This window comes from Gavialis gangeticus, unplaced genomic scaffold (assembly GCF_001723915.1).
Source record: "Gavialis gangeticus isolate Ggan-Ray unplaced genomic scaffold, GavGan_comp1, whole genome shotgun sequence".
Classification (NCBI taxonomy): Eukaryota; Metazoa; Chordata; order Crocodylia; family Gavialidae; genus Gavialis; species Gavialis gangeticus.
In genome coordinates, this window is record NW_017729030.1 from 65513721 (window position 1) to 65527981 (window position 14261).

The following is a 14261-nucleotide window of genomic DNA, read 5'->3' on the forward strand; positions in this document are numbered from 1 at the left end:
AGAGTGCAGCGTGTTGATAAATAGACTACCCCAACATGGTAGTATATAAGGTAATGGTTTAGGCCAACATTTAAAGTTATTTTCCATATTATCTATCATCAGTGTAAGGAAACAGGCATGTGCATCACCCAGCCGCTGCCGAGTTGTCCCACCAGCCAGGTTGCTAATGATGAAGGCTCAGTTGCAATGGGCCAGGCCTGTGGCTCAGAGAGATGACCCAGAAATGCAGCAGCAGCCACCAAAATGGTGAAATAGCATGTGAGTAGGGGACACATGATTGTCCAAAGAAAGGCTTCAAGGTCACTCTGAAAAGGGCACTTGGACAAGTTCGACCAATTGGCTAATGTTTTGGAGCTCTAAGCACCTGCAGTGGAGAGCCATGGGGACAGAAGGCAGTAGCCTGTTTGAACAGCAACAGTAGCACCTTGTCATTGGACAGGAAAAAATACATAAGACAAAGGATGCATCATCAGGGAGCAGGTCAGAGCTGCAAGGGCAGACCCAGCTCACACATTAAGTGGTGCTGTGAATGATGTGACAAAAGGTGCTCTGAGCACATCGGCCTGCACAGTCATCTACACACTCACCGTGCTTGACTCACCTACCCCAGCACAGCACTGTCACCCTCTGCTAACAGGGGCTCATGGGGAAGATGATTTTAGTACTAAGTCCCAAGTACCCCTTGGAAACATGGGACACTTCATTTAGATGCCTGACTATAGACTTAGGGGCTTAATCTTAAACTTCTGTTATTCCAGATCCTGGTTCTACTGCTCTGTATATATCATGCTGCTTTTCACCTGCATTTATCAGCAGAAAGAGGCTAAACTGCACACCCCCCCAGGAGAGCAGTGTGCCATAATTTGCCAGTATGAGATTTAATAAGAAATAAGTTGTTTGGGGTTTTGTGTGAGTGTGCTGCTAACCAGCCCTTACATCTCTTTTCAAAGCTCTGTTTAAATTTTCTCTATTTATTCTATTCCAAGTCACAGAGCATGAAAACCACACAGTTTCCAACACTTGAGGGGTGATGTTCAATGGCCAGAGCACATCTGGTAGATTATAGTGGAGGAAACTGGTCAAGAATTCTGAGAATTGTATTCAAGTGAAGGATGTGGGGTGGCTACTGCCTCTATTTATATGACCCCTTTCTTGCTTTTCTTGCACAGAAAACATAACACCCCCACTTCGAGAGAATAACCGATTCACCACCACAAGTCTGCAGTATGACTGCATTTTCTCTGCCCAGTTTAGCAAACTATATATTAGAATAGTTCACCTGAGTATGGTAAACATGACAGGATCTTCGTAGTAAAAGCTTCTGTGCCTCCAAATGATCCAAAAGTTTAGCTAGGTCAGCTTGCGGCTTGCAGAGCTCAAAGATCGAATGTTTGTGACTGAAAAGTAATGGCAGGCTGGATGACACAACTTTCTATTGACTCTGAAAAAAGGACAAACATAAAATCCACAAAAGCCATGTGATCTAACATTTCTGTTGAAACTAACAGGAAATGTAAATGCAGACAATTAGAGTGGATGCCCTTAAAAGCTCAACTTTTACCTCCACGCCTGCACAGACACCACGCATTTTTTTATAGTTGGACTAGTAGCTATTGGGTAGCCTTATCAGCTGCGGAAAGGTGAATGTTGAGTTACTGACTGTGCAAAGTGACTGCAGATCGAAAGCCACAGAGCTGCTGCAGCTGCTGCACTCTAGTATCAGCTCCTACTTTCTCATGGCAAAGTTCCACCCCTTGAGCCCCCAGTCCAGTGTCCCAGCCCCTGAACTACATTGTCCTTTCAAACCTCTATCTAATGCTTTCCGGCTTTCCAGGAAGCCAGGGGACCATGAAGGTTTTGTGTCAGTCATCCCCACCTTGGACACAGGACAGAGCTGCCAAACACAGCATCAGGGCAGGCACTCCTGACAACTGTGCTCTGTTTGAACGCTGGCTTCTCATGCCCCTTCAGGTGCTCCTTTATAGCCGGAAGTGGTTGACCCTGCTTACTTGAGAGACTGCTTCTTGCCTTGTGCTTCACTGCAGCACTGAAGACTGGCCAGCAAGTTTCTGCGGTCAGTTCTTAAGTTAAAAGCCTACAGAACTTTCTTGAGTAATGGCATCTAGAGCAGGGCAACATTTTTCAGCTGAATATTTTATTTCCTGAAAGACACAAATTTGAGCCAACTGCAGTGATTCACAAGCCCTGTCAAACAGCTTCAGTCCAAAGAAATGCCAAAAAAAAAAGAAGGAAAACACAAATATGCAGCCAACATGTTTTATACAAAATATTTTGATTTCTCATTCTGCAATATTTTATTTTGAAATGTGCCTACATTTTAATTTAAGAAGAGTCAGAATGCTTCCTTCTCTGATAACAGAGGGCAATGTTTAGTTTCAAGGCAGATAAAATGTTCAGTTTGACTTGATTTTTATTTTTGGTGGAGGCAACAAAGTGAGAAAAGAATTAATTCTGTGTAAGCTTCCATGGTTTTTTCTTTAATTCTTTTAGTTGGGCTGGTAATCTAAACAACTGCAATTTGCACAGGTCCACAGGCACAGCCACATTCCTGTGCAAAGCCATTTCAAGGAACCCAAGAGAGGGCACGGGGCTTCTTTTCTCTGAGTATTCAGCAACACCTTCATAAACATGCCCCATCATAGTGGAAGGGGTTTGTCAGATAAGCAGCTGCCTTTTGGACCTTCCTGGTGGTAGAACTGAAATCCTGCACTCGATATCATCAAAGTATCACACATAACTCCAAGCTTAGGAGGCTGGATCACCAGGCTGGGAGAAGGCATTGGGAGGAAGAAAGGAGGAGACATCTCACCCCAGGTGTCAGAAGAGACGTTTGGAAATGTGAACTGTAAATAGAGACTCCCCAGACTGTGCCAGATGCTGCTGTGTCATACAAGAGTCATCGCAAACACTTTGTTTCCTTTCCTACTGAGAGAGGAGCCACTGAACCTTGAACCCTGAAGCCCTCCCTCCCCCCCCAACATATATTTACACAGGAGCCTGCAGCATTTGACCACGTGTATCTAGAAATGGCTCGGTTTGTTTGTGTCCAGAGTTACATATGTGCATGCTTATGCAAATATACAGCAAATCCAACCCAGGTGCCGGCAACAGGAAATTCCACCCAAGTAACAGAAACTTCATTAATTCATTGAAATGCATTTGCACCAGTATTAATTACTAAAAACATGCTAATGCACTGGGGCTCTAGGAGCTTGTTAATCATTCATTTGCATTTTATCCTCTGGAGAAGCAAGTCAACAGTAACTAGGAACAGTGCCTAAGTAGGCAAACCAAGGTGCACTTGAGGTCAGATTGCTGAATGCTATTCAGTCAGCGTTTCTGCAAACAGGTCATTTCCAGATAGTGCTCGTGGTGGCCGTTCTATACAGCTCATTGATAGGTACCAAATCAATATGGTCATGTTTATGCTGCGCTGATAGCTTAAGGACACTGATGAAAGAATAATATGTATTTTGGATCAGACTTAAGCTTCTTCTTCTGTGGTGAAATATAAATAATGCATGTTGCTTATGGGCCCGACCCAAATCCTATTGGAGTCAACACATCTGAAGCCCAGTCTCAAAGGTGCTTTGCTGAATCAAGAATTTGGTTTAAACACACACACACACATATTATATATAGATATAGATATAAAGATATATAATGCATGTATGTATGTATATGTATATGATGGAAACATCACTGGATTAGTAAAGAAAATGAGTGAGCATGGAGAACTAACTGGCTAATACTGTGCCCTGGGCAGTGGCACAGCCCATGGTACAGGATTTGCAACCGGAGATTTGCTTCTGCAGCAGGAGATGTCACCTTTTTTGCCACTGATGTGTATCAAACAGCCATTTAAACACCAATCTTTGGTGGCAAAAAAGGAAGTGACCTCTCCCATTGTAACAGCCAACTTCAGCCACTGCTCCTGCACTGTGCGCCACTTCCCTCCTGCCAGAGCTGGAGCTGCTGAAGGCTCAGCATGTCAGGGAGAAGGCAGGGACAGGGATGGGAGGCTGAGGCATCCCTCTAGTGCCCACCCCACCCTTTAAGCAGCACCCGGAGCTCTTGCCCCACTCACCCACCTATCGTTATACTACTGCGTGAGTAGCACTGGTCACGCCATTCATCTGGCCCCCTGGGCCTGATGAGCTTGACACCCCTGCTCTAGAGGCAGAGATTGGGTAACAAGGAGCAGAGCTGTGACCTTGCCCTCACAGCATGGAAGCCAGGCAGTCCCCTGGGAGCAGCAGCAGCAGCAATCCTTTCTTTCTACCTGAAGCACAGAATGGGTCCTGGTGCTTCCCTACCACCCAGCCGGTATCTGCTTGCATGAATGCTTTGATCTGTTGCACTTTCCTTCCTTCTACATGCACAGCCAGGCTGTCTTGGCACTGAGTTCCTGTTGGCATGCACAGCATGGTTCCCCCTTTCATTGAGGTATTGTCCCAGGTTGCCTGAAGGCTCAGGCAGATGCTGCCAAACTGATTACACTCAGAGCAGCTCCAAATCTTAGAGTCATTGTTTCAGGCTGTCTGAAGCCTCATGTTGATGTCACTGCCTCAGTTACACCAGGAACAGTTCCCCTCTTGATGCAATTGTCTCAGGCTCTCTGAAGAGTCAGGGCTTGTTTGCATGACCGAATTTACCAGCATCCTGAGACTGGTAGAATTATACCATAGTTGTTTCCAGTGTAACTCCCTGTGTGAAAACTCTTAGTCTGGATTAGGAGTACTTTTGATTTATTTCATATAACTTTGGGAGTGATTATAGTATATTCCACATTAGGGATTAGCCTATACTACAGCTATGCTATACTATATCTGCTGAGACTAAAGCCAGAGGTTCCTGGGTAGAGCGTCTTCCCCCTCCTCTCAGGGGCAAGCTGATAGCCATATTTGGGGTTAGGAAGAAATTTTACCCTATGGGTAGATTGATACGGACTGGGGGGGCCAGGTTGTCTTTCTCCATGGCCCTCTTTCTGGGATCTCTTGAGTGTGTATTAACAACCTTTTATAGAAGCAGGACATTGGCTGCTGTGGTTCCCCTGCTTTACTTGTGGCAGGTTATGTCTTGTGTTGTGTCAAGCAGTTTTACAAAGAGTTTAGATTATGGAAAAGTGTACAGGATGGTTTGGATTGGGATGATCCTGCCTCAGGGAGGTGGTTGGATTAGATGACCCCTGGAGGTCCCTTCCAGCCCCACCTCTTCTCTATGATTCTAGGAAAGACTCTTAGCAGAAGCAGTTTATGCCAATAGAAGCCAACCTTTTTGGTAGGCATACCACAAATTAGCCTCACACCCTCTCTGAGTGCCACTCTGATCCCCTTACCCTACCCAATCATCTATTCTGGCTTCTTCTCTGTCATTTGCTCCTTCCCTGATCTGCTCTGCTTTCTGCTTCCTGTCCTGTGCTCCCTGCCCAATTTGTTGCTCTGTTTTCTGCTCCCCACCCTATCTGCCACTGTGCTGCCTGTCCACTCCCTGGTCTGCCGTGTACCACACGGACAGGCTACCCAATCCACAGGTTGGCCACCCCTGGTTTATACCATCAGAGGGATTTCTTTTAGGGCTGTGCAAAGCTTCGCCGGCTGTTTTGTTTCAGTGCTGTTTCAACTCATTTTGAGCTTGAAACAGCGACGTCAAAATGAAATGAAGGGCTTCGAAACAGCCTCAAAATAAAATGAGGCCAGTTGAGACGTTTCAAATTTTGAAGCAGCCAGACAGGTGGTGGGAGGTGGGGAGAGCCGGGGCTGTGCTCCCAGTGTCTCTGCAGCCCCATGTGGCTCAGCCCAGCGGGGAGCGCAGCCCTAGCTCTCCCCACCTCCTGCCACCGGGCTGCGCTCTGATCGGCTCCGCCAGCCCCGTGGAGCTCAACCTGGTGGCAGACGGCAGGCAGAGCTGGCACGGCGCTCCATCTCCCGCCACCGAGCTGAGCTCCACGGCCTGCGAGCTGCTGGGAACTGAGCCCGGCAGGGGGAGATGCCTCCTGCCGCTGGGCTCAGTTCCCAGCACTGGGAAACTCAGCCCGACTGGGGGAGGCGGAACGAAACAGTGCTTTCGAAACAAAACGAAACACTGTTCTGTTGAAACAGAAGTTGAAGTGGAACGGTGCTGTTTCGCATGGCCCTAATTTCTTTAGCCAGCATAATTAAATTAAACCCAGCAGAACAACAAAACTTGCCTTGGCAAAAGGGCTGTTTTGCTGGTATTAGCTGTACATGGGAAGAAGGGGAGGTGGGGGTTGCTGGCATAACTGCCGGATAAACATGATTTTTGTTCCACACTCCTGGCCAACACTGCTATGCCAACAAACTTTGTAGCACTGTATTTGTCAGTATGCTAGTGAATTTCCCATTCAGGTAAGCCTTCACAAAGTAAATATTTTATCTGTCATTCTCAGGGCAACTTCTTCTCTCACATTATCTCAGGCTCACTGAAGACATTCAGTTCATGTTTTCAAACTTTGATCTGGAGTGATGAAGACTAGACATTTACTTTAAAAAATGAGATTCTGGGATGGCTGCATGTTTCCAAGAGCTGAGGCTCACCACAATAGCCTGCAGTGCCTGTTCCTTAGCCAGGACCCTAGTTCAGTAGGAATAGGATCAGGCTCGTATGGCCACACAGCATAAGCATATCAGAAAGATAACAATAGCATTTTATATGGTCATTTACATGCCCAAAGCACTGGACAATTTCAATAATTAAATAACAGTGACTGAGCAAGGGTCCTGATCACTGGGAACTGTGTATGTGCAGGGTGGGTGGTATCACCATAAGACTCTTAGCTCTTAATAAAAGGGACTAGGGCAGTTAACAGTGTCAGCTGGCCAAAAGAACATTTTCTTCCAGCTTTCACCACCAGTATCTGTCCCTTGCTAAATACAGCAGCGGTTCTCAAAATGTGTTAGGTTATGTGCCCGTTTTGAAGTATGCTGTGTACTGGAAGCATAATGGGGAGTATGAGGGAGGTGACTGGGGCAGGCTCTGGAGGAGGAGGGGTGCAAAAATAGCAGCTGCAGCCATTAGAGCCGTGGCAGCTGGTGCTGCCCTGTATACCAGGGCTGCCCAGGGTGCAAAGAGTGTCCAGTTGTATCGCTGTTGTGTACCCCAGGAGTCCATGTTTGGGTAACCTCATGTCACTGCAACCACAATGCAGCTCTCCAGACACCTAAGAGAGAATCACAGAGTCCCTCTTCATTTTTTCTTGTCTTTCTTTTCCTCCACTTATATTGCCCCTTCCCCTTCTCCTCCTTTCCCATTCCTAACTCTGGAAGTTTGCCCACAGGACTCCATGAATCCCAGCCTGAGAAACCCTGAAAGACAGCAATGTCCTCTGTGTCCCAGACCTTTTCTCACCCCAGCCTGCTTTACATTCCTATGTCCCTTTGCATGGATACTCCAGTGGCAGAAACCGCATTTAAAGTCCCAGTTAACTTTGAAATATTTACCATCCTGTTTAGGAGGACTTAAGGAGACACCAAAGGCAATTATTTCATCAAAGACAGCTTTGTCTTTTGCTGATCCCCCCCTCCCTCGCCACCCTCTCAGCCTTGCTATTTATATTTTCTTATTTCCCTTCTCTTTGTTAAAAAAAAAAATTAATTGCTGGGTGTTTCTACAATAGGTCCCAAAATTAATGTCCTACAGTTGCAGTAAACTAAACTTCTATTACAATCCCCAGAGAATTTTTATTTTCTCTCTAACTGGCTCCATGTGTATAGACCAGCTGCCCTGTGACTCCTCCAGTCCCATGAGGCTGATTTGCTCTGCATGCTGCAGCTGACATACTTAAGACCCTGAGTTAGACACAGGCATAGTGGCATTTAGATAAAAGTAGTTTGTTTGATAATGAAACGCAGTGAGCTCGCAGATGGCACATCCAGTGAGTGCAGCAGAGGAATGCAGCATGTGGTCAGAGTCTTCAAGCTGCTTGCCCTGGTCTTCTCTGGTCCCTTTGCGATAGGACTGGTTCTCATGCAGAATTATCTCCCATTTGAGCTGTAATCCCTTGGTTTCATAATCCCAGTTAGATAAGCACAGGCCCTCCACAGGACAGATTTCCCAAAGAGATAAGGCTCAGATCCCCAGCTCCCATGGACACTTTCTGATTGCAGTGGGAGACAGGTACCTAAATCCCTTTGGAGATCTGTCCTTAGTGCCTATTTGGGTTTCTAATGCATGGCCACATTTTTGCCAGATCCCATTGAGATCAGACCATCAGTTACAAAGGGCACTTATACATGTGACAGAGCTCTGCTCTGATGTGTGCTAATTAGCACACGGAGCAGACTTGATTAATAGAGTCTGCTGTGAGTCTGCTGGAGCGTGCTCATTAGCATTCTCCAGCAGGCTCTGTGTCACATGTATTCAGCATCCCCATGTTTCAAAATGGCAGCAGGGGCACTTTAACTAAAGCTTGTCGAATGAGCTTCAGTTAAAGCACCCCCACCACCATTCTGATGTGTGGGATGCTGAATACATGTGATGTTGCAGGCGTTTTAATTAGAGCAGCTCTTAGAGCCGCTTTAATTAAAGCACCACCCCCCACCCTGGAGCACGTGTGTAGATACCCAAAGAGACCAGGGTAATTAGCCCCTTTTAAAGGTGGATAAGCAGAGGCAGAGAGAAGGGTGTGACTGCTGGGTGTTTGGCAGCTATGATAGGCCAGGAAGTTCAGTTGGCTAAAGGGGAGGAAAGTCCTTTGGAAAATCTGGCCACTAAAAATGCACTTAAAACAAAAGGCCTTGAGTTCATTTCTGCACTGACTCTGGCCAGGGTGTACCATGCCTGCATTTGGCCATCTGAGTACAGCATCTGCCCCCCCACTGCTCAGCTGCACCTCCCTGAGAAAGCAAGGTGGTTTGTTTATTCCACCTGGTTTTAAAGTGTGTGGTGCCTTCTCTGAATGCTGCTGGAAAAAAATGGAAATCCTACCAAATAAAGTCTGAGTCATGATTATCCAGCTGTTTTACCAAGTCTTTGAGGTCACTGTGGGTTGTGATCAGTGCCTGCATGGTTTTTGCAGGCAAGAGTGGGAGGGCAAGATAGGAATAAACCAGTCACAGCCACATCTATACAAACACTGACATCACCCAAAATGAAACCCTGACATCTGTCACAGCCAAACCTGGAGGGCTCTTTATACTATTGGTAATCTGCAGTCACATAGGTCAGTGCAAACTATATTTCAGTTGTAGCCACTCAAGCCAGTTTAATCACATTATAAATCAACTTTAAAAGAAATTTTCCACATGAGTGCAGTATGGAGGAACTAACCTTTTTTCTTCCTGCCTCCAGAATGCCTGATCCTCGCTGGCCTCTCCAAGCTAACATGAACTACATGATAAAACTTAAGTTATAACTGAAATGTTGCCTCTATCTCAAGTTCCATCCTCCTGTAAAAACTCTGATATCAAGCGTGGTGATGCTTATAACCTGAACTGACTGGTGTGTCAGGAGGCATAAGCTAAAACTGGACTGAGAAAAAAGTGTCCTCTGCACTGAGACTTGTGTCATTCAAGTGCCATTAGTCTTCCAGAACCTTCCCATAATTTTCCTCTCCTTAAATATGCACATAGGACCAACAAGCTCTCCCACAATTCAGTGGAAAAGAATCAGAGGAGCTCAGTTTATACCAAATGCTATTTCACAGTATGACTGCACCTCTTGAGAGGGCTAACTTAAGAGGAGTCATTTGAGTGTTGGTAACAGGTGTAACTTGACATTTTGGTACCCTGGGGTGGGCTCAGCACAAACTCCTTGAACAGGAGCTTCTGCAGCAGCCGTGGTGGCAGTGTGGGGTCCCTGGCGGCTGCTATTCTGGATTCCCTTCTGAATTGGCACCTGGTGCTGCCTTGCTCATGCCTCCCTCCAAGTTATGCTACTGGTCAGGGGTGAGTCCAGAGGGGGTGCAGTAGTGTGGCTGCACCACCCTTTTGGATTGAACTGCCCTTTTCAAAGTCCCTAAAAACATGAAAATGTCCCTTCCCTTCTGGCTCAGAGTCACACCCCTTCCCTCCTCTTTTCCCTCCTCTGAGCTGGAAGGGGAAGGAAGGGGGGATTTTCACCTGCTTTTGGGACTTAGAAAAGTCATTGGAGGCTTCCACAGCATGCAGCATGGAGTCACCACTAGTGGGAGTGGGGGAGACTGGGAGCAAAGGGTATAACCACCCCTGCAATGCAGGTTGCTCCTTCCTCACCCCTCTTTGAGAAATCCTGAATCCATCCCTGCTACTAGTAGATAACTCAGGTTTACCCTGCAGTAACTGGAATGCAGATAACTCAGGTGAGGCTCTGCTCACTTGGAATCAAACTGAGTCCATGTCTGCACAGAAAGTACACCAGCCCCAGCAGGGGTGCCCTCAGACACACCATACTGTTCCACATTAGGGCTGTGTGAAATTTCACCAGCTGTTTCTATTCAACACTGTTTTGACTCATTTCAAGCTTGAAACAGTGAAATCAAATTGAAACAAAGGGCTTTGAAACAGCCTCAAAACAAAATGAGGCTAGTCGAAATGTTTCAAAAGTTTTGAAACATTTTGAGTTTTGAAGCAGCCAGCAGCCAGCAGCCAGGTGGTGGGAGACAGAGGAAAACCAGGGCTGCATTCCTAGTGGCTCCACAGCCCCATGTGGCTCAGCTGGGAGTGCAGCCCTGGCTCTCTCCACCTCCCATGGCTGGGCTGTGGGAAGCCTATCACAGTGCAGGGGAAGGGAACTGAGCCCAGCTGGGCTGAGTTCCCATCCCCAGGGCTACAATGGGACAGGGGTAGGGAACTCAGCTCAGCTGGGCTGAGTTCCTTTCCCCAGCCGGATCGTAGTGCTGGGGATGGGAACTCAGCCCAGCTGGGCTCAGGTCCCTTCCCCAGCCAAATCGATCGTAATGCTGGGGAGGGGAACCGAGTGATCAGGTTCAATTCCCTTCCCCAGCTCCCTGGTCCCACGTGGCAGTACCTGGCTTCCCTCCCTCATCTGGCAGGCAGATGGGGGCCTGCAGCCCTGGGAGGACTGGCACAGCCCCCGCAGCCCTCCTGGGGTTGTGGGCTCCCATCTGCCTGCCAGACGAGACAGACTGTTTTGAGCTTGCCCGTTACAGCATATTGGCAAAACGTCAAAACAGCAGCGAAACAGCATCACTGTTTCGATGAAATGGAATAGCAGTTTCAAATCAAAATGAAATTCAAAACAAAATGCTGTTCTGTTGAAACCTCGAAACTCAAGTCGAAACAGAATGATGCCATTTCACACAGCCCTATTCCATGTGGTGTCCTTTCTAAATAGAAGTAGCATCACCACATTCACATCACACTTGGCTCCATGTAGACGAGGAGTAGGCCAGCTAGCTCTGGGGAAGTCTCACTGGCCCTGTTCCTCGAAAGTATTAACAGAGTGTTTGAAGTGCCACACAGAGCTGACTGGGGTTTTGGCTCTTTGCAAAGATGTGATATCTTTTATTAGACCAACTGAGTACTTGTGGAAAAGTTCTTTGCAGGCTTTTGGGCGCAGTCACCCTTCTTCAGGCATAGGAAGTCTGCTGAAATGTAAACTTCACAACATGAAGAAAAAAGAAGCTAACCTCAACAGCAAATATCCTGTCACATTTTTAGCTACTTTTATTCCTTGGAGTCTTATAGATTCATAGATTGTTAGGGGCTGGAAGGGACCTTGTAGATCATTGGGTCTAGTCCCCCTGCACTAGGCAACTGGGATCAAGTGACCCCAGCAAAGTGACTGTTCAGGCTCCTTTTGAAGATTCCAGGGCAGGTGACTGCACCACCACTGGAGGGAGTTTATTCAACAGTCTGGACACCCTGACTATGAAGGAGTTTTTCCTGGAACTGACCCTGAAGCAGCCTTCCAGGAGTTTGCATCCATTACTTCTGGTCTTCCCCAGGGGTGCCCTGGTGAACAGCTGTTCACTGAGTTCTTGATGTACTCCCTGATGTAGCAGTAAGTTGCTACCAAGTCCCCTCTCAGCTTTCTCTTCTGTAGACTGAAGAGGCCCAAGTCCCTCAGCCTCTCCTTGTATGTCTTGCCTTGCAAGTCCCTCATCATATGGGTGGCTCTTCGATGGACCCTCTCAAGTTTTTCCACGTCCTTGTTGAAGTGCGGCACCCAGAACTGGTTGCAGTACTCCAGCTATGGTCTCACCAGTGTGGAGTACAGTGGGGGTATCACTTCCTTAGTTTTGCATGAGATGCAACAGTTAATGCATGCCAGTGTGTTGTTTGCCCTGCTGGCCACAGCATCGCACTGTCGGCTCATGGTCACGTGATGGTTGATCACTACCCCTAGGTCCCTTTTGGCCCTGATGCAAGTCAAATTGTTGCCACCGAGCCTGTAGGTATGTTGTGGATTGTTTGCCCCCAGATGGAGAACCTTACACTTCTGAATGTTGAACTTCATCTGGTTCCAGTCCATCCAGCTTTCCAGCCTGTCCAGGTTTTCCTGTATCTGCAACCTATCATGACGACACTCCCCAAGTCTCAAGTCCTACTGTTCTGAAGTCTCAGAACAGCAGAGACTTCCTATGCCTGAACAAAGGTGATTGTGCCCAAAAGCTTGCAAAAAACTTTTTTCCATCTAGTCAGTTGGTCTAATAAAAGCTATCACATCTACCCAAAGAACCTTGCCCACGCGGAACTGACTACACTGCCTCCAGTGTAGTGCACAACCTGCACAAGGCAGCACACTGCATTGAAGGGCAGTGCTGCAGAACTCTAAGTTTGCCAAGAAGACATGGTTAAATCAACCTTAATCATATTTACATAGCGAGCAGGTTCTAGCACTGTTTCACCTCCAGTCAATATCAATAGGAAGGGTTTGTCTCTGCAAGTAGTGCAGGCTAACCCAGGTGAGAGCCCAGCCTCTAGCCAGTCTGACACGTGATTGTGAGACACTAGGAGGGCCCAGATGAAAATGTTGCATTCCCACATTAGGGAGGCCTTGCTAGAATCCAGTTCATAGCAACAGTGATCTACCTTAACCTGTGGTTAAAACAGTTCTCCATCCCTAGTTAGGGTTCAGAAAGAAGCTACAAGAATCAATCAAAGTCCAGAGACTTGCCTTCGGACACTCAGTTGAGGTTAATGAAGGAAAAGTGAAGTGACTTGTTTGCTCTCAACTGGTTTCTGGTAGCAGAGGACTCTTCATCTATAAGACAAAGGTAAGAACTGAAGCCACATTAAATTCAGTGCAGAGAGTAATTAACCTTTGGCAAAACTTACCAGGGCACGTGACAGATTCTCCATCACATGGAGTCTTTCAGTGCAGACTGGTCATCTTTCTAAAAGATTTGCTGTAGCTGACACATGAGTGATGAGTGTAATGAAGTCCTGGGTCAGGGTCTGTGGCCTGTGCTCTCTAGGTCAAACTAATGTACCAGTCCCTTCTTGTCTTAAAATGTATGAATCCCCCTCAGCCCCTGAGAGCCCAAGCACAATGAAACTCCTTCATTTCCTAGATCATGGCATGCATGCATTCAAATGTTCTTGATGTCAAGGATCCCATGCAGTGATCCCAGAAACAAGTGTCTATGCATAAGAGACCACAAGGATGAAAATATGCCCTCTAACTGCCCCTTTTGTCATGAAATCCCACACTACATGGCAGACTGCCAGTAGGAAATTGAGACTGAAACTTGGGAAAGGAAAGGCTGCTGATCTGTGTCTCCACCCAGACCAACTTGGATCTGAGCCAGCACCTTGCTAGTTGTTCGATTAACTTATTTCCTCCATATCTTCCTTTTCCACTCCCTCCAGCATTTTCTGTGGGGACTAGAAGCAGCAGTGCCAGCACGCAACAAAAAATCCTGTTTTTGTAAGGTTTCCTGCTCAGGCTCTCAGGTCAGGCAAGCTGCGGGTAGGCACCTGGAAGGACAAAAATAAGGTCAGGTGCAGACTTTGGGAACAAAAGCAAGTCACCTTTCTGAATGTTGTCAGGAGGAGACCAAAGGGAGGCAAAGGAAAAAGCAGTGGAGCCTGCAGGAGGCTTGAGCTAACCTCTTCCATGCAGGTGGTTCCCAGAAATTGTGACCTGGGCACACCAGCAGGACAGCACGAGAACATTTTTGTTGCCATCAGACCCCACTGCCTTCCAAAGTCCTCTGCAGAACATGAGCCCCAGCTCAGCCTCCCAGCAGCCTTGTGCAGCTGATAAGCATGACCAGCCACATGGTTCAGGCAGGCAGACCAGGGCCTGTCAGAGCCAGGACTGATGCCCAGAAGCCC

The 14261-nt window shown here is 47.2% G+C and overlaps 1 long non-coding RNA gene across 1 annotated transcript in view; it reads right to left on the minus strand.

The window, feature by feature from the left end:
- LOC109301262 overlaps positions 1 to 13502 on the minus strand; it is a 43261-nt gene extending 29759 nt beyond the window's left edge. Inside the window, exon 1 of the long non-coding RNA XR_002098488.1 lies at positions 13260 to 13502. This is a non-coding gene — a long non-coding RNA (uncharacterized LOC109301262). The remainder of the gene's footprint in view (positions 1 to 13259) is intronic.
- Positions 13503 to 14261: the final 759 nt, after the last annotated feature.